General features: G+C 46.7%; 1 pseudogene; it reads right to left on the reverse strand.

Annotated features, from left to right (window-relative positions):
- Positions 1-1199: 1199 nt before the first annotated feature.
- LOC147984646 (uncharacterized) overlaps positions 1200-21626 on the reverse strand; it is a 62241-nt pseudogene continuing 41814 nt past the window's right edge.

Raw genomic sequence — 21626 nt, forward strand, 5'->3', positions numbered from 1 at the left:
GAATTGCCAGGCCTGTGTGTTTGATTGCAATGTACAGGAACGCTAAAAGTTTCTCAAACTTTTTGTACTCCCTCTATTCCTTTTTACTTCACATATTAGATTTCTTTCAAGTCAGTTGATTTTACATTGTGAATGTTGATACTTCTTTCTATAAGATTGGTTAAAGTAGAGATACTTTGACTTCAGACAAAACTTATATGCAGACTAAAAAGGACCGGAGGGAGTACATTTGAAACTGCTGCAAATGAGGTGATCACCCTGGGAATAATGCTAGTACGTATTGTTTTGCATGTTCATCCAATGCCAGCGATACAAGAATTCGAACTAATCGAACTAAATTCATTCATACATGGCCGGATTTCATATAAACATGCCGGATTTCATTATCTTTCATGCATTCTTCAACTAAAAAGGGGTGCGCTGGAGGTATAATTAATTAATCGAAGCTACCCACCCGTGTCCGGCTGAGCCGAACAGAAGCTTCTTCTCCAGCGGACCGAGCTTCAGTGACTTAATTGTAGGTGCAGTTGCGTCACTAACATGTGGGCCAGATGCCTCTTGGGCCCACATGTCAGTGACCCAACTGCACCTGCAGTTAAGTAACTGAGGCAACGTCCTTCTCCAACACAGCTCTCCGACTCCATGTCGCTGCCAAGAAGCTAATCGACCATCAATGGTGAACCCGCCTAGCTTGGCTTCAACCGGAGGGTAGCAGCAGTGGCCTTACTTGGACCCGAGCAGCGGTGACCTACCGTTTTCTACTCTTCCTCGTTTTCTGTGTGGTGCGGCCTCACTGACAGCGGGGCGGGGCCTCGACGGAGCCAGCGATGTCCTCTATCTCGTTGCCGGCGGGGCGGCGCCTCGGCGGAGCGGAGGAAATCCTCCCCCTTGTTGCCGGCATGACGGGGTCTCGGCGGAGCCGGTGATGTCCTCTGCGTCGTTGTTGGTGGGGCAGGGGTTCAGCAAAGCAGGGCCTCACCGAAGCCGGCAAAGTCCTCCGCCTCGATGCCGACGGGGCGGGGCCTCGACAGAGCCGGCGATGTCCTCTGCCTTGTTGTTGGTGGGACGGGGCCTCGGCGGAGCAGGGCCTTGCCGAAGTTAGTGAAGCCGTCCGCCTCGGCGGAGCCGGCGATGTCCTTTGCCTCGTTATTGGCGGGGCGGGGCCTCGGCGGAGCAGGGCCTCGCTGAAGCCGGTGAAGTCATCCGCCTCGGTGCTGGCGGGGCGGGGCCTCGGTGGAGCTGACATTGTCCTCCGCCTCGTTGTCGGTCTTGCCAAACAGCGCCTCGCCCGTTTCATCGTCCTCTTTGTAGGCGGCCGCAACCTCCGCCACCCACATGCGGTACCGCCAGCGTGCGAGGCGGCTCTCGCGGGCGGAGCAGTACGACTCGAGAATCGCCTCCTGCTCCGCCCGCTCCGTGACGATCTGCTCCTACGCCCACAGGTGCTCGTGGAAGCGATGGTGGTTGTAGGCGATGTCGGCCTGCACCTCCCGGAACTGCTTGATGTCGCTTGAAGCTACGTCGATATTTCCCCAAACAGGAAGGGATGATGCAGCACAGCGGTGGTAGGTATTTCCCTCAGATATGAAACCAAGGTTATCGAACCAGTAGGAGAACCAAGAAACACAACGTAAACAACCACTACACACAAATCACAACCACTTGCAACCCGACGTGTAAAAGGGGTTGTCAATCCCTTTCGGGTAACGACGCCAGAAATTGGTGCGCGGACGGGATAAAGCTGTAATAGATTGAATTAATAAATCACAAATAAAATAAAGTGCAGCAAAGTATTTTTATATTTTTGGATTAATAGATCTGAAAATAAATGCAAAGGAAAAGTAGATCGCAAAGGCAAATATATGAGAAAGAGACCCGGGGGCCATAGGTTTCACTAGTGGCTTCTCTCGAGAAAAATAGCAAACGGTGGGTGAAGAAATTACTATTGGGCAATTGATAGAACTTCAAATAATCATGACGATATCCAGGCAATGATCATTACATAGGCATCACATCCAAGATTAGTACACCGACTCCTGCCTGCATGTACTACTATTAGTCCACACATCGACCGCTATCCAGCATGCATCTAGTGTATTAAGTTCATTGAGAAACGGAGTAATGCAATAAGAACGATGACATGATCTAGACAAGATCTATCTATGTAGAGATAGACCCCATCGTTTTATCCTTAGTAGCAACGACACATACGTGTCGGTTCCCCTTCTATCACTGGGATCAAGCACCGTAAGATCGAACCCACTACAAAGCACCTCTTCCCATTGCAAGATAAATAGATCAAGTTGGCCAAACAAAACCCAAATATCAGAGAAGAAATACGAGGCTATAAGAGATCATACATAAAAGAGATCAAAGAAACTCAAATGCTTTCATGTATATAAAAAGATAGATCTGATCATAAACTCAAAGTTCATCGATCCCAACAAATACACTGCAAAAGAGTTACATCATATGGATATCTAAGAGACCATTGTATTGAGAATTTAGAGAGAGAGAGAGGAAGCCATCTAGCTACTAACTACGGACCTGAAGGTCGACAAAGAACTACTCACGCATCATCGGAGAGGCACCAATGGACGTGGTGAACCCCATCCGGGATGGTGTCTAGACTGGATCTGGTGGTTCTAGACTCTGCGGCGGCTAGATGAAGATTTCGTCGACTCCCCTAGGGTTTTGGGAATATTGGGGTATTTATAGAGCAAAGAGGCGGTCCGGCGGGCACCCGAGGTGGGCACAACCCACCAGGGCGCGCCTAGGCGTCCTGGCGTGCCCTGGTGGGTTGTGCTCTCCTCGGAGCACCCCAAGCGCAGCCAGGGCCCATTACGTGTCTTCTGGTCCATAAAAAATCTCCGTAAAGTTTCGTGGCATTTGGACTCCGTTTGGTATTGATTTTCTACGATGTAAAAACATGGAAAAAACAGCAACTGGCACTTGGCACTATGTCAATAGGTTAGTACCAAAAAATGATATAAAATGACTATAAAATTATTATAAAACATCCACGATTGATAATATAACAACATGGAACAATAAAAAACTATAGATATGTTGGAGACGTATGTAATATCCCAAAATTTTAAATTTTGGAATGTTATAATAAATAAATAGTTTTGATTGTTTGTTTGATTGTTGTGTGATTGATTGACTGAAAGTGAGTGAAATTGAAACTTTTGAAAGTTAAATGAGAGGGAATAAAATGACTTTCCCAAACTTCCATTCTTGCATTTATGATCTCCATGAATTCAAATTCTTTTCAGATACAAAACCCTAGGGAGAAGATGACATGACATCCTCCATTTAAAATGAAAAGGGTTCTGAAAATATTTGAATTTCATTTGGAAATATTTCAAATTCAGAAACTTAAAGCAACTCAATGATTTTCACGAGAGAAGATAAAATGACTTCTTCAAAACATATGAAATATGAGTTGGAAGTTTAAAAGGATCAAATTTAAAGTCCTTTCGAAATTACTTTTCAATTTGGAGTTATTTGGGTTTTATTCAAATTATTTTTTCTCCAAAAATAAAATATATGGTAATTAGGGTAAAATGATTCCCTACAATAGAAAATTGGAGAGAAATAAATTTGAAATTATTTTTTGTTTTTTAAATGATTTTTATTGGATTTTATTAGAGTAGAAGCACTCTTTGCTTTATTTGAATTTTTGTAGATTTTATTTAATGCCAAAAAAATGTACATGTCGTAGAAAATCTTTTTCTGAAAATTTTGATATATTATATGCCTATATAGTATTTTTATTTATTTTGTTTGTCTGGAAAAATGTTTTAAAAAAGAAGAAGAAGAAGAAGAAGAAGAAGAAGAAGAAGAAGAAAGCCGAACTTGACCGGCCCAGCTAGCACGCCCGAGCCGGCCCAGCCAGCCGCGCCTTCCCGCAGCCCACTTCCCCGTGCGCGTGCCCGTAGCAGGCCGCGACCGAGCCCACCTTGCGGTCGTCTCCCTCCCCGAGTCGGAGTTCGACTCCTACACGTCGCCGGACGCCGCTGTAGCCCCCGCGGACTCCTCCGCCGCCTCGACCTCGCCCCTTCTCCAAGTCTCCTCCCCTCTTATATATACCGAGGCACCCGGCCCTGTTTTCCCTTCAAACTGAAGTCGCCGAGCCCCGAGCAGCCGCCGCCCGCCTCGCCGGAGTTGCCGCCATCGCCCTCCACCTCCCCGACCACCGCAGCCACCACCCACCTCACCGCCGCGCTGCGCCGCCCCTCCCCAGCTACTCCGCCGCCACCACCGAGCCCCGCCGCCGCCAAAGCCACTTCACCCCACCGCCGCTGGAGATGTGACTCGCCGAAGCTCCGCCTGACCCGCTCCGGTGACCCGCCGATCTTTTCCGTGGACCGGTATAACCAAACCCTAGATCGGTTTTTCTGTTTTTCTCGGTTTTCTTTAAAAACCTGATTTTTTTTGTTTTAGTCTAGTTATTTAGGCAACGCTCGCTGGTTTAGCCTCTCGAGTGAACGAGTTCGTCGGTTTAGGTTCTGTAGCGAACGTTCGTTCGGTAGAATTTCCCTTTTCTTTTTAATTTTTGGCCAGGGACCCATCCGTGAATATTTCTTCGCATATTAGTCCCTGATCTTCAATCAATCACATCTTTTTGCTCGTTGGTCCGAATCCAACGAAACCAACGCCCACTCCTTCATTAAGATCCCCTCTTTCCAGTAAAACAACTTAAACATATTTATGGAAGTTTTAAATTTTGAATTCAAATAGATTTATATTTGAACTTTGTTTGATCGTAACTTTAGTTTTATAACCCTGTTTGAGTTGACTCATTTTGCAAATCGAAGCTCTTGACCTAAACTTTATGATAAGGACAAATTCACCCAATTTTTGTACCGTTAGAAATTGTTTTCTGTTGCAAGAGTTAATTGTTTGTTTTCGAAGTTTTCCGAGATATTTTCTTCGATTCTTCTGCATGAGTGCTTATGAATGCAATTGCTTGCTTATGATAGATTGAATGGAGTGTGATGAATAGTAACATCCGGAGATATGAGTGCGAATCATCTTCATCAACAGTACAAGGCAAGTTCACATTTTGATCATACTCTTTTCTTACCCAGTTTTTATGCTTTAGATACAACCCTCAAACATTGCATGAGTAGGATCTCTTAACATGTGGGTTTTGGGAAGTAGATGTTGAGGAAGAACCTATTTCCCTTTTTATTATCAAACCCTAGGAGTTACTTATAGGTTATGCTTATACTGCCATGTTATGCTCGGAGACGTGGATTGGGTTTGAGTGTATCCATGACAGATGTGAGATTGTTAATTAATGGTGAACTTAAGGTGGCTACTTAAATACACATCTGGGTGGATTGGTTGCGGGCACCTGGAGAATCCAATGTTGTCCTAGGATATCTCGGAGTACCTGTGTGATTATCCTATGGTTCGCCACCCAGGCTAAAAGGGATCATAAGATTATTCATGCTAGAAACTTCCATGTGCAGCCACAAGCTATTATGGGCTCTAGCATAGTTGAGTATGTTGCATGACCTCTTTCAGTGGTAGACTAGAAGATGTAGGGGATGTAGGTTGGTACTGTCTACCTAGAGTAAAGAGTTAATGTTTCTGAAAGACTGTGTCTTGGTCATCCGTTTCTCAAACATCATGTAGTGCGAGAAATTCAACAAAGGAGATCGAGTCTTGTGGGGAAAAGTGCGCAAACCTCTGCAGAGTGTACAGACTAATCATGATTAGCCGTGTCCTCGGTTATGGACATCTTGAGTATCTAGTACTTGAATTATTGGTTTGATCTCATCACTTTACTTAATTAATTTGTGGGGTTATAATTATTATTTTGGGATTCAGTTGGAGGAACCTTCTCAATAATTTTTCAACCAACTTGGTAGTTAAATAAAATATACTCCTTTGTTGTAGGGAAAAATTAGCTTTATGCAAAAAATTATTAAACCTAGAGCCTCCACCAGCCAAATATGCATGTAGCGATAGTCATTATTCATCTTTATCCTATGGTGTGAATTTGCCAGTACATTCAATGTACTGACCTACATGGCTGCAATGTCTCATGTTGCAGGATTCTTATGACAAGTAAGTGATACGTTAGGGTTATGATTTCTACACTCAACTTTGCCGTTGGTGTCGATGGGAATCCACAACCTTGTTGTTACTTCCGCTATATGGATTGAGGTAATAGTATTTACGTTACTTTATACATGTGATTTACCTCTGTTATAAATCTTCGAGTACTGGGTGTGTCAGCATACCGATCCAGGGATGACACTTAAGCACAGAGACTTGATCCATTTAGGTCAGGTCGCTACAACGTATCAGCATCCCCAAGCTTGACTCCTACTCGTCCTCGAGTAGGTAAGTGATAAAAATAGAATTTTTGATGTGGAATGCTGCCTATCATGTCATATCATATCTCTTTTCTTTATAGCATGGACATTTGGACTTTTATATTGTTCAAAGCAATAGTATTGTTTTAACATGATAATTTAAATACTCAAGCATATCAACAAACAACCATGTCTTTCAAAATATCAACGCTAAAATAAGTAATCTCTAGCCCATTATGCTCAATCATTGATCCATTCATGAAACACACTCACATATTAGCTACACCCAATACTCAAGTACGATCATATTGCCTCCTAGGTGGTGCTTTTATAAGAGATGGAGACTCAAATTCAAAATAAAAATTGCATAAAGTAAAAGAATGGCCCACTACTGCAGGATGCTGCTAACACGACACTACAATCAGAGACCCTTCGAGAAACTGTGTGCGATGCCATACTCACAAATGATGGTGTATGAAAACCGTCAGAAATGTATAAAACGTTTGCGATGGAGGATGCATCAAACACGGTTAAATTTTAGTTGCGTGTGCGATGAATGGCATACGATTCAGTTCAATTAACTATTTACGGTGAGGAGGAACAAAAGAAACAGGCAGCCAGATGAAGGCATGTGCGATATACAACATGCAGTTCACTCGGTTGAACTGTCTGTGATTAGGCAACACAAAAGAAATGGGCAGCCAGATGAAGGTGTGTCTGATATACAACATACGGTTCACTCGGATGAACTGTTTGTGATTAGGCAACACAAAAGAAACGGCCAACCAGATCAAGGTGTGTGCGATATACGGCATGCGGTTCACTCGGATGAACTGTTTGCGTTGACACTAGAGAACGGAAATGGTTCAGCTTAACAAGACGTGTGTGTTGTGCGATGGGATTGCATGCGGTTCACTCGGCCCTTGTCGTTAGTGTGTGACCTTTGTGGCAACTGTTCGCTCCCCAGGCGCCTCTTCATGTACCGTGGCAACCGTCCACCGACTCTTCGCCTTTCCCTCTTGATTTGGAACTGCTATCGCACACTAGCTCTTCCTCCCTCCTCCATTTGCCTTCACCCTTCCTTCTGCCATTGTTTGATCATCTTCGCCATGGAGGGAACAAGCCGGAAGCGACCCCATTATTCTTGCCCCGATCTGAATGATGACGCGGTGGAGGAACACATTGATCGGTGCGACGTCATCACCTCGGCTAGCATGGCAGGTTCGTTCAAGACCATTCTCGACTCAACTAATAACATCATTACAAGGAACCCAAGGGTCTAGGAGCAGTTTGATCTCCCCTATCTTCCTCGTCGTGACCCTACTGACTGGCGCGAGGACGAGGGAAGCCTCGCCTTGTGTAAGTTGATGCCGCTTGATAATGATACGTATGATGTTAAGATGCCATCGCTTGAGGGCAAGGCTTGGGCAGGAGAAAATGGAGATTGGGTTGTTTATATTGGGTACAATTGCGAGTGGGAACTTGTGAATGTGTACACTCGTCACCGGGTTCCACTTCAAAAAATCTCAGACGACTGGCTAGAGGTTGAGTACACCGGTATTCTATGTGAGTTCAAATATGATCATGCTGACTGTCGTCTACGGAAGATAGCAATTTGTCGAGTTCCCAACCGCTCTTGGGGTTATAGGAATTCTTATGTTGTCACTATCTTTGACAAGCTTGTTGTCGTCCTTCATCGTACGAATCGATGGACATTGCTCAAAAATCAGTTTCTATACACGGATGAGTACTGTGATGCAATTCAATGCGAGGGTCTTGTGTTTGCTGCCACCACTCGTGGCACTTTTTTTGCATGGAATCCTCATGATTTCGGTACGTTTGTCTTCCACCATAATTATAATTGTTTCATACACATGCATGCGGGTTAGCTAGTTTCCCTTTACTAATTAACCTTCTTATCTTTCCAAGGTCCTATGAACATTCCACCACCTATACTTGAAAATTTTATTCACGAGCATGAGGACGAGCAGGACCCATATACTCAGTGGCGCCTGGAAACTTATGCTGATGGATCACCTCTTCTTATCTGTATACGGGGAACTGCTGACGTTACTAAGGAAGCAGGTGTTGTCTCGTATGGTCGCACTCTCCGGACCTATTCCAACATCCGTTGCAGGGTATTCGGGATGGATACTGGTGTACTAGCGCCAACACCTTCTCCCTGGTTCAGTATTGAAAGTCTTGGAGGAAACTCACTCTTCCTTGGACAAAACTATCCAATGATGGTGGAAGGCGATCCAGCTGCTGTTGACACAATGTTACTACCATTTATGAGAAGCATCTGTATCTATACCTCGGGCATTACTATGCTTCCCTACCGTCCCAATATGGGTATTGAAATAGGCCGCTTCATCCCGGATGATCAGTCCTGCATTGGTCTCGAGATTGACAGTTGCTGGCCCTTCCCAGAGAATCAAAAGCAAGCGTTTCCAACGCCGACGAGTGGTTGAGCTGAAGTTCATTTCATCGCTTTGTTATTTGTTGTGTGAGAAAACTTTACTAGAATGTTTTGTTGGAAATGATCTATGATCCAACGTGTATCCTCGTTGTCGTTGTGGGTTGATGACTTGTTGTATGTAATCAATGGTACATTTGCATATCCGTCCATGAACTCACGCCTGCTAGTGGTGTCCATATGAACAGTGCTAGTGATTTTAGTTGCAAAAATTAGATAGTGCTTGAGGGAGTCCTGGATTAGGGGGTCTCCGGACAGCTGGACTATATCCTTTGGCCGGTCTGTTGGACCATGAAGATACAAGGTTGAAAACTTCATCTCGTGTCCGGATGGGACATTACTTGGCATGGAAGGCAAGTTAGGCAATACGGATATGTATACCTCCTCTTTTGTAACCGACCTGGTGTAACCCTAGCCCCCTCCGGTGTCTATATAAACCGGAGGGTTTTAGTCCGTAGGACAACATACAATCATAACATAGGCTAGCTTCAAGGGTTTAGCCTCTCTGATCTCGTGGTAGATCTACTCTTGTAATACTCATATCATCAAGAACAATCAAGCATGACGTAGGGTTTTACCTCTATAGAGAGGGCCCGAACCTGGGTAAAACATCGTGTCCCCTGCCTCCTGTTACCATCCGCCTTAGACACACAGTTCGGGACCCCCTACCCGAGATCCGCCGGTTTTGACACCGACATTGGTGCTTTCATTGAGAGTTCCACTGTGTCGCCACCATAAGGCTTGATGGCTCCTTCGATCATCGCTAGGGATGCGGTCCAGGGTGAGGCTTTCCTCCCCGGACAGATCTTCATATTCGGCCGCTTTGCACAGCGGGCCAATTCTCTTGGCCATCTAGAGCAGATTGAGAGCTACGCCCCTGGCCATCAGGTCACATTTGGAAACTTGAACTACATGGACAATATCCGCGGAAACTTGATATTCGATGGATTCGAGCCCATGCCGGATGCGCCACGCAGTCACGACGAGCAAGACGTAACTCTACCGTCGGACAGTGTTCGGGAGATCGCATCCGCAGCTACTCCGGCCTTTAATCTGGAGCAAGTCGTGCCATCCGAGAGTGGAGGGATGGACCCCGCCACGGAGGTCGCACTCTCAGTGGTGATAGAGCCGGATACTGACTTCACCCCTTACGAGAGCCGTGTTGCCGAACCACAGGATTCATTCTCAGCCACGGACTCCGAGCCGCTTGTATCCGTGCCCATCGAGTCCGACTGGGCGCCGATCATGGAGTTCACCTCCGCGGATATCTTTTAGCACTCACCTTTTGGAGATGTGCTAAATTCATTAAGGTCTCTCTCCCTGTTAGGAGAACCTTGGCCGAACTATGTCCGGCAAGAATGGGATGCGGACGACGAAGAAATTTGCTGCCCACCCACCACCCAGTTAGTAGCCACTGTCGACGACTTAACCGACATGCTCGACTTCGGCTCCGAAGACTTTGACGGTATGGACAACGAAGCCGGAGACGAATAGGATCCACCGCCCTCGGGGCACTGGACCGCCACCTCATCATATGATATATATATATATATATATATATGGTGGACACCCGCAAAGAAGCCAATGGCGAGGAGAAAGCGGAGGATGACCCCTCCAAGAAGCAACCCAAGCGCCGACGTCAGCGGCGCCGCTCTAAGTCCCGCCACAGTAAGAGCAGTGATACCGGCACAGGAGATAATAACACTCCGAATAGCACCGAAGACAACAACAATCCCCTCCAGCACGGCGAAGAGTTGGAGGACGAACAAGCTAGCCCTCCAGAGCAGGCAGCAGATGGAGAACCAGCGGAGGACAATTACCTGCCTCTCTCCGAAGACGAGGCGAGCCTCGGTGACGACGAATTTATTGTGCCTGAGGACCCCGTCGAGCAAGAGCGCTTCAAGTGCCGGCTTATGGCCACAGCAAATAGCCTAAAGAAGAAACAACAACATCTTCAAGCTGATCAAGACTTGCTAGCAGACAGGGTGGACCAAAGTCCTTGCGGCCAAGGAGCATGAACTCGAGCTCCCATCCAAGAGTTACCCAAAACGCAGGTTGCTACCTCACCTCGAGGAGGAAGCATTCAAACCTCACTCACCAGTGTACAATGCGGCTGACCGGCCACTACGCGGCCGAGCCAGAGAGGCATTTCAGCCCAAAGTTCAGCTCGCACCCCGTCGCCACTCAGTCAAATATACTAAGGCCTGGGGCAACACAGAGAACCTGCGAGACATCTTGGACAGGAAGGAAAAAATCGCAAGCTCAATATACGGGACACGAACACGTGCGCCCAAACAGGACGATGATCGTCGCGTCGGATACACCAAGAGTAAATCCGGCCGGGCCGAATATAGCAGACAAGACTCATACGAACTACGTCGGGATATAGCCCGACACAGAGGCGCCGCACACCCCTTATGCTTCACTAATGAAGTTATGAATCATGGATTCCCGGAGGGTTTTAAACCCGTAAATATCGAATCATATGACGGCACAACAGATCCCGCTGTATGGATTGAGGATTTCCTCCTTCATATCCACATGGATCGTGGTGACGATCTACATGCCATCAAGTACCTCCCACTAAAACTCAAAGGACCAGCTCGACATTGGCTGAATAGCTTGCCAGCAGATTCCGTCGGCAGTTGGGAAGATTTGGAAGATGCATTTCTTGACAACTTTCAGGACACTTATGTGCGGCCACCGGATGCTGATGACTTGAGCCACATAACCCAGCAGCCAGGGGAATCGGCCAGACAATTCTGGACACGGTTCCTGACCAAGAAAAATCAAATCGTAGAGTGTCCGAATGCAGAAGCCCTAGCGGCATTCAAACATAAATCTGCGATGAGTGGCTCGCCCGCCACCTCGGCCAGGAGAAGCCGAAATCTATGGCAGCCCTCACAACACTCATGACCCGCTTTTGCGCGGGCGAGGACAGCTGGCTGGCTCACAGCAACAACACATCAAGGAATCCGGATACCTCGGATACCAAAGAGGTTAACGGTAGGCAGTGTCGTAGTAGACCAAAGCACTGCAATAACGGCGATAACACCGAAGATACGACAGTCAACGCCGGATTCAAAGGCTCTAGATCCGGTCAGCGGAAAAAGCCATTCAAAAGAAATACTCCGGCTCCGTCCAGTATGGATCGCATACTGGATCGCTCGTGTCAAATCCACGGCACCCCTGAAAAGCCAGCCGATCACACCAACAGAGAACGCTGGGTGTTCAAGCAGGCCGGCAAGTTAAATGCCGAAAACAAGGACAAGGGGCTGCATAGCGATGACAAGGAGGAGCCCCGGCTGCCGAACCCAGGGGGACAGAAGGGGTTTCCCCCACAAGTAAATACAGTAAACATGATATACGCAACCCACATTCCCAAGAGGGAGCAGAAGCGTGCACTAAGGGACGTCTACGCGATGGAGCCCGTCGCCCCGAAGTTCAACCCATGGTCTGCTTGTCCGATCACCTTCGATCGCAGGGACCACCCCACTAGCATCCGTCATGGCGGATCTGCCGCACTGGTCCTAGACCCCATCATTGACAGATTTCATCTCACTCGAGTCCTTATGGACGGCGGCAGCAGCCTAAACCTGCTTTATCAGGATACAATGCGAAAAATGGGAATCGATCCCTGAAGGATCAAACCCAGCAAAACCACCTTCAAAGGTGTCATCCCAGGTGTAGAGGCCCATTGCACAGGCTCAATCACACTGGAAGTGGTCTTTGGATCACCGGATAACTTCCGAAGCGAAGAGCTAATCTTTGACATCGTCCTGTTTCGCAGTGGCTATCATGCATTGCTCGGACGGACATCATTTGCAAAATTCAATGCAGTGCTGCATTACACATACCTCAAGCTCAAGATGCCAGGTCCTCCCGGGGTCATAACAGTAAATGGAAACACAGAACGCTCGCTCCGTACGAAAGAGCACACTGTAGCCCTTGCAGCAGAGGCACAAAGCAGCCTGTTCAGACAGACCTCTCATTAGGCGTTACAGCCCCCGGACACCTTCAAGCGAGTCTAGAATAATCTGCAACAGGATCGCCTGGCATGATCTGTGCTCACCTAGCAATTCGGCCCCCGTCCCAGTCCCCGTGCAACAACGAAATTCGTGCCGCGCGTACATAACTATGCATTGAAAATACCATGGCCATAGGCGGGGGCACAATCAGGACACGCCCTGCATTGTGGCTTAACCACACCAGGGGTTGTATACCTTTGACATTCCTTTTCTCTTTCAGGGCTTAACTCTTCGGAAGGCCTTTTCGGCAGTAAGACTACCGGACACATTCCGGAAGCAACAACCGAGGCGGTAAGAAGCTAAGATGAACACGGGAACCACCAGGTGGTCTCTAGTAATACTTGATATACCCACTTTTCACTCTTTATGCGTAGCTTGCCTTGGATGGGACATTTCGAATTGTCCTACTTTCAGCTTATTGCACTACTTGTACCAGTACGCTTCGACGTATTATTCAAATAACAATGCATATTATTAATCTGTCATTGCATTATTTAAGTTTTTATCTTTCTCTTATATGTCCATCTACGACATTCCGCACCTGCACGCTCGGGTACGGTCAGTACGCCAGGGGCTCTCGTTTACCCCGTAATACGGCGCAAGAAGTCTAAACACTTTCGATAGTGCGGCACCCCGAACTTATAGCATTATATGCATCCGCTCCGAATCATGTTTTGGGTCAAATATTGGGTTGCCCGGCTCCCATGCTTTGGTACCTTATGTTCCACTATATCGGCTAAGGTAGCGGTGGGAGAACTACTGCGATTGTGTCCCGGTTCTTCCGGACAAGCACCTCAGTAGAGAAAGCCAAAAACTGACTGTCATGATAAGGCGAGAGACTGGTCGCTGTTCAAGAGGTCTCATGTCCTTAAAGACTTTTTCCGCTTCGGGCGAGGAGTCGGCCTTGTCCGGCTTAGGCGTGTATAGCGCCCCAAATTCGGCCTTCCGAATACCAGGGGCTTCGCCAAAAAATTAAAATCATAGACTTCTATGGCTAAGTGAGAGTGTTAAAGCATTATAGTCCGATTGCCTGGTTCGTTGCGCTGAGCACCTCCCTTGAAGGACCCAACATTGGGGTAAAGAATGTTCAGATTTACCCCGAACACCCCAGTACTAGTTACATGGGGGCAGAAGCCGACGACTGGCCAACTCTCAGATTTTATAAACAGCCACACAGAAGGTAATATTTTAAATTAAGGAAGTGTCGCATGGCGCAAAAGAACTTGTTTCATATTACAGGATCACATGGGCATGTTCATTCAAAAATTACATCCTTGGCACACTCATCTGCCACTAAGCGGGAACCCTCCAGGACACCCTTGTAATAATTCTCGGGGCGGCGATGCTCCTTGCCCTCCAGCGGCCCTTCCTTAACCAGCTTCACGGCGTCCAGCTTCACCTAGTGCACCTTCGCCCGGGCAAAAGCCCTGCATGCACCCTCAATGCAGACGGACCGCTTGATGACTTCAAGCCGCGGGCAGGCTTCCACAAGCCGCCTTACCAGGCCGAAGTAGTTGCCGGACAGGGGCTCGCCAGGCCACATCTGGACTATAAGGCCCCTCATGGCCTATTCGGCCGCCTTGTTAAGCTCGACCAACTGCTTCAGCTGGTCGCTCAAGGGCACGGAGTGTTCGGTCCCAGTATACTGAGACCAAAACAACTTCTCCATTGAGCTCCCCTCCTCATCCCGGTAAAACTTTGCAGCATCCAGTACACTGCGGGGAAGATCTGCAAATGCTCCTGGAGAGCTTCGAACTCAGGTAAGAAAAAGGAAAGTCTCCTTCACGTGCTTGCTTCACATAATGAATGCCTTACCCGGTGCTATCTTATTCACCGCGTCAATCTCCTGGAGGGCCTTGTGGGCTTCAGCCTTGGTGCTCCGGATGCTTTCAAGCGCCTGCGCGAGCTCGGACTCTCGCGTCTTCGAGTCCAGCTCCAAGGACTCGTGCTTTTTGGCGAGATCCTCGAGCTCTTGCTGCACCTCGCCTACTCGGGATTCTTGTTTCTCCCGTTCAATGCGTTCTTTGGCCGCTTTATCTTCGGCCTTGGACAACGCCTTCCTCAGGGTCGCCACCTCGTTCGTGGCCTCTAACAAATCCATGATGATCCTACTACTTTACACCCAAACTTCTTTTTAACTACATAGACAGGGGTATTTCTTACCTTTGTTCTCTTCGAGCTGCCTCTTGGTAAGGCCTAGCTCGTCCTCTGACCACTTCAGGTCCAGCTTTAGCGCAGCGACCTCCGCAGTACGTGCGGCAGCGGCCAGCAGTGAAGCCTGCACATACACATAGACATACTCTAATTAGACTCCTGAGTTATCATTTGATCCTCTATTCGGCTTTTCTTCGCGAACGCCAAACAAAGCATCAGGGGCTACTATCTATGTGGTATACTTTGTTATACTTCGATTGCTCACCTCAAAGCCTGTTAGAAGGTTGGCGCAGGCTTCGGTCTGTTCATTTTTGGCGGACTAAACCTTCTCGACCACCGCACTCATGATATTGTAGTGCTCTTCTTCGATGGAAGCGCTGCGAAGCGCTTCCAGCAGGTTGTCCGGTGCCTCTGGTTGGACAGAAGACACTGGCACGGATGGTTGGCCCCCCTTGATGGGGGACCGCCTGCCGGAGTCCGAAACCATCAAGGTTTCCGGCACAGTGTCCGGCTGGGGCCCGAACTCGAAGCCCGTAGGAGCCTCGCTCCCTTGGTACCCAAGGTCCGGGAAGTCGCCGCGAGGCGCCCCCAGGACCACCTCCCCTTGGCTCGGTGCCTTTTTAGACAACACCTCGGCGTTGTCCGTAGGGCGAGGGGTGGAGGCGGTCAGAAGAGAACCGCTGTTCATATCCGATGAGTCCAAAGAGCCGCTCGATGAGGGTACATCGATATGAGCTCAGGACGAACTGCACAATCATTTTCAGCATGAGGAAAGGCAGTACAATAAAACATATCATGAAGTGCTACGGTGTCCGGACACTTACGACTTCGCCAGGGGCTTGTCCCTGGGTAGCCACTCGTCGCCGCTTTCGGCGGCCGTCATGGCACAGTCCGGAAGGAGGCTCCTTCCCTTCTTGGACCCTTCGGCCTCCCCGGATGGGTCAGCCTTCCTTTTCTTGTGTCCCCTGGTTGGGGGGGGACTTTTCTCCTCCTCCTCCTTTCCGTGGGAGGAGTGCGCGTCGGAGTCATCGTCCGATGACTCTGATACAACCTTGTGCCAGAGACCCTTTCGGGCCCCCGCGGCCTTCTTCTTGGTCTTTTCCGACACCTCGTAGGGTGCCGGAGTCAGCATCTTCGTCAGAAGAGCGTCTGCAGGATCTTCGGGCAGCGGGGCTGGGCTATGGAGCTGCTCCGCCGTCTCTATCCAGTCCTGTTAATGACATGGAAGTTCAGATCCTACACACAACTAAACCGGGGCTAATAAATACCCTGAGAAATATAAAAATCTTACCGGATTTGCGCGGCGCTTTGCGCTGAGTCCGCGGTCTGCTACGTCTTGAGCTTGCGTTGGTTTTCCCCGAAGAGGAAGGGATGATGCAGCAGAGTAGCGTAAGTATATCCCTTAGTTTTTGAGAACCAAGGTATCAATCCTGTAGGAGGCCACGCTCAAGTCCCTCGTACCTGCACAAAGTGATAGCTAATCGCAACCAACGCGATTAGGGGTTGTCAATCCCTTCACGATCACTTACGAAAGTGAGATCTGATAGATATAATATTTTGGTATTTTGGGTATAAAGATGCAAAGTAAAAGTAAAAGAAAAGTAAAAATCAAAGCAAGATTAAAGTGATGGATATTGATATGATGAGAATAGACCCGGGGGCCATAGGTTTCACTAGTGGCTTCTCTCAAGAGCATAAGAATTCTACGGTGGGTCAACAAATTACTGTTGAGCAATTGACAGAATTGAGCATAGTTATGAGAATATCTAGGCATGATCATGTATATAGGCATCACGTCCGTGACAAGTAGATCGAAACAATTATGCATCTACTACTATTACTCCACTCATCGACCGCTATCCAGCATGCATCTAGAGTATTAAGTTAAAAACAGAATAACGCCTTAAGCAAGATGACATGATGTAGAGAGATAGATTCATGCAATATGAAATAAACCCCATCTTGTTATCCTCGATGGCAACGATACAATACGTCCCTTGCTGCCCCTTCTGTCACTGGGTAAGGACACCGCAAGATCAAACCCAAAGCTAAGCACTTCTCCCATGGCAAGAACTACCAATCTAGTTGGCCAAACCAAACGGATAATTTGAAGATACTTGCAAAGATAACCAATCATACATAAAAGAATTCAGAGAAGATTCAAATATTATTCATAGATAGACTTGATCATAAACCCACAATTCATCGGTCTCAACAAACACACTGCAAAAATAAGATTACATCGAATAGATCTCCACAAGAGAGGGGGAGAACTTTGTATTGAGATTCAAAGAGAGAGAAGAAGCCATCTAGCTACTAACTATGGGACCGAAGGTCTGAGGTAAACTACTCACACTTCATCGGAGGGGTTAGGATGATGTAGAAGCCCTCCGTGATGACGGCCCTCTTCCGGCGGAGCTCCGGAACAGGCCCCAAGTTGTGGATACAGAAAGTTGCGGCGGTGTAATTATGTTTTTGGCTCCCGTTCTGATCGTTTGGGGGTACATGTGTATATATAGGAGGAAGAAGAACGCCGGAGGAGCAATGAGGGGCCCATGAGGCAAGGGGGCGCGCCCTAGGGGGGGGCGCCCCCCACCCTCGTGACCGCCTCTTTTGTTCCTTGGAGCAGGGTCCAAGTCTCCTGGATCACGTTCAGTGAGAAAATCACGTTCCCGAAGATTTTATTCCGTTTGTACTCCGTTTGATATTCCGTTTCTTCGAAACACTGAAATAGGCAAAAAACAGCAAATTCTGGGTTGGGCCTCCGGTTAATAGGTTAGTCCCAGAAATAATATAAAAGTGGAAAATAAAGCCCAATATAGTCCAAAACAGTAGATAATATAGCATGGAGCAATCAAAAATTATAGATACGTTTGAGACGTATCAGGCATCCCCAAGCTTAATTCCTGCTCATCCTCGAGTAGGTAAATGATAAAAAGAGAATTTTTGATGCGGAGTGCTACTTGGCATAATTTCAATGCAAATCTTCTTAATTGTGGTATGAATATTCAGATTAGAAAGATTCAAGACAAAAGTTTATATTGACATAAAAATAATAATACTTCAAGCATACTAACAAAGCAATTATGTCTTCTCAAAATAACATGGCCAAAGAAAGTTATCCCTACAAAATCATATATTCTGGCTATGCTCCATCTTCACCACACAAAGTATTTAAATCATGCACAACCCCGATGACAAGCCAAGCAATTGTTTCATACTCTAACTTTTTCAAAACCTTTTCAATCTTCACGCAATACATGAGCATGAGCCATGGATATAGCACTATAGGTGGAATAGAATGGTGGTTGTGGAGAAGACAAAAAGGAGGGGAAGATAGTCTCACATCAACTAGGCGTATCAATGGGCTATGGAGATGCCCATCAATAGATATCAATGTGAGTGAGTAGGCATTGCCATGCAACGGATGCACTAGAGCTATAAATATATGAAAGCTCAACAAAAGAAACTAGTGGGTGTGCATCCAACTTGCTTGCTCACGAAGACCTAGGGCAATTTTGAGGAAGCCCATCATTGGAATATACAAGCCAAGTTCTATAATGTAAAATTCCCACTAGTATATGAAAGTGACAACATATGAGACTCTCTATATGAAGAACATGGTGCTACTTTGAAGCACAAGTGTGGAAAAAAGGATAGTAGCATTGCCCCCCCTTTTCTGGGCCTTTTTTTTCTTTGGCCTTTCTCTTTTTTATTGGGACAATGCTCTATTGAATGATGGTCATCACACTTTTATTTATTTACAACTCAATGATTACAACTCTATTCTTAAACAAAGTATGACTCTATATGAATGCCTCCGACGGTGTACTGGGATATGCAATGAATCAAGAGTGACAAGTATGAAGAAATTATGAATGGTGGCTTTGCCACAAATACTATGTCAACTACATGATCATGCTAAGAAATATGACAATGATGAATGTGTCATGATGAACTAGATGGTGGAAAGTTGCATGGCAATATATCTCAGAATGGCTATGGAAATGCCATAATAGGTAGGTATGGTGGCTGTTTTGAGGAAGGTATATGGTAGGTGTATGATACCGGCGAAAGGTGCACGGTATTAGAGAGGCTAGCAAAGGTGGAATGGTGAGAGTGCGTATAATCCATGGACTCAACATTAGTCATAAAGAAGTCATATACTTATTGCAAAAATCTAGAAGTTATCAAAGCAAAGTATTACACGCATGCTCCTAGGGGGATAGATTGGTAGGAAAAGACCATCGCTCGTCCTCGACCGCCACTCATAAGGAAGACAATCAATAAATAAATCATGCTCCGACTTCGTTACATAACGGTTCACCATACGTGCATGCTACAGGAATCACAAACCTTAACACAAGTATTCTTTAAATTCACAACTACTCAACTAGCATAACTTTAATATTACCACCTCCATATCTCAAAACAATTATCATGCTTCAATCTTTTCTTAGTATTCAACACACTCAAAAGAAAGTTTCACAAATCTTGAATACCAAGCATATTATTATTAAGCAAATTACCATGCTATTAAGAGACTCTCAAAATAATTTAAGTGAAGCATGAGAGATCAATAGTTTCTTTAAAACAAATCCACCACCGTGCTCTAAAAGATCTAAGTGAAGCACATAGAGAAAAATTATAACGCTCAAAAGATATAAGTGAAGCACATAGAGCAAAATTATCTAGCTCAAAAGATATAAGTGAAGCACATAGAGCAAAACTACTTAGCTCAAAAGATATAAGTGAAGCACATAGAGTATTCTATCAAATTTTAATTCATGTATGGCTCTCTCAAAAGGTGTGTACAGCAAGGATGATTGTGGCATACTAAGACACAAAGAAACAAATAATACAAGATGCTCCAAACAAAACACATATCATGTTGGTGAATAAAAATATAGCTCCAAGTAAATTACCGATGGAAGTGGACGAAAGAGGGGATGCCTTCCGGGGCATCCCCAAGCTTTGACTTTTTGGTGTCCTTGGATTATCTTGGGGGTGCCATGGGCATCCCCAAGCTTAGGCTCTTTCCACTCCTTGTTCCATGATCCATCAAAAGAATTCACCCAAAACATGAAAACTTCACAACACAAAACTCAAAATAGAAAACTCGTGAGCTCCGTTAGCGAAAGAAAACAAAAGACAACTTCAAGGTACTGTAATGAACTCATTATTTATTTATATTGGTGTTTAACCTACTGTACTCCAACTTCTCTATGGATTATATGTTGGAAATATGCCCTAGAGGCAATAATAAAAGCATTATTATTATATTTCCTTGTTCATGATAATTGTCTTTATTCATGCTATAATTGTGTTATCCGGAAATCGTAATACATGTGTGAATAACAGACACCAACATGTCCCTAGTAAGCCTCCAGTTGACTAGCTCGTTGATCAACAGATAGTCATGGTTTCCTGACTATGGACATTGGATGTCATTGATAACGAGATCACATCATTAGGAAAATGATGTGATGGACAAGACCCAATCCTAAACATAGCACAAGATCGTATAGTTCGTTTGCTAGAGTTTTCCAATGTCAAAGTATCTTTTCCTTAGACCATGAGATCGTGTAACTCCCGGATACCGTAGGAGTGCTTTGGGTATACCAAACGTCACAACGTAACTGGGTGACTATATGTATATGCAGTAACCCGAATGTTGTTCGGAGTCCCGGATGAGATCTCGGACGTCACGAGGAGTTCCGGAATAGTCCGGAGGTAAAGAATTATATATAGGAAGTGCTGTTTCGGGCATCGGGACAAGTTTCGGGGTTATCGGTATTGTACCGGGACCACCGGAAGGGTCCCGGGGGTCCACCGGGTGGGGCCACCTATCCCGGAGGGCCCCATGGGCTGAAATAGGAGGGAACCCAGCCCATAGTGGGCTGGGGCGCCAGCCCCTATAGGCCCATGCGCCTAGGGTTTCCACCATGGAAGAGTCCATGTGGTGGAAGGCACCCCTAGGTGCCTTGGGGGGGAGGGAAACCTCCCCTTGGCCGCCGCCCCCCCTAGTAGATCTCATCTACTAGGGCCGGCGCCCCCCCATGGCACCCCTATATATAGTGGGGGGGAGAGGAGGGATTTCACACCAGCCCCTGGCGCCTCCATCTTCCCCTGTTACGTCTCTCCCTCGTAGTCTTGGCGAAGCACTGCTTCTGTGACGCCCTGCATCCACCACCACGCCGTCGTGCTGCTGGATCTTCATCAACCTCTCCTCCCCCCTTGCTGGATCAAGAAGGAGGAGACGTCTCCCGTCCCGTACGTGTGTTGAACGCGGAGGTGCCGTCCGTTCGGCGCTGGTCATCGGTGATTTGGATCACGTCGAGTACGACTACATCATCACCGTTCTTTTGAACGCTTCCGTGCGCCATCTACAAAGGTATGTAGATGCATCCGATGACTCGTTGCTAGATGAACTCCTAGATGATCTTGGTGAAACGAGTAGGAAAATTTTGTTTTCTACAACGTTCCCCAACAGTGGTATCAGAGCTAGGTCTATGCGTAGTTCTTCTTGCGCGAGTAGAACACAATTAGTTGTGGGCGTAGATTTGTCAACTTTCTTGCTGTTACTAGTCTTTTCTTTCTTCAGCAGTATTGTGGGATGAAGCGGCCCGGACC

This window comes from Triticum urartu, chromosome 2A (genome assembly GCF_056163025.1).
Source record: "Triticum urartu cultivar PI428250 chromosome 2A, HENAU_Tu73, whole genome shotgun sequence".
NCBI lineage: Eukaryota > Viridiplantae > Streptophyta > Magnoliopsida > Poales > Poaceae > Triticum > Triticum urartu.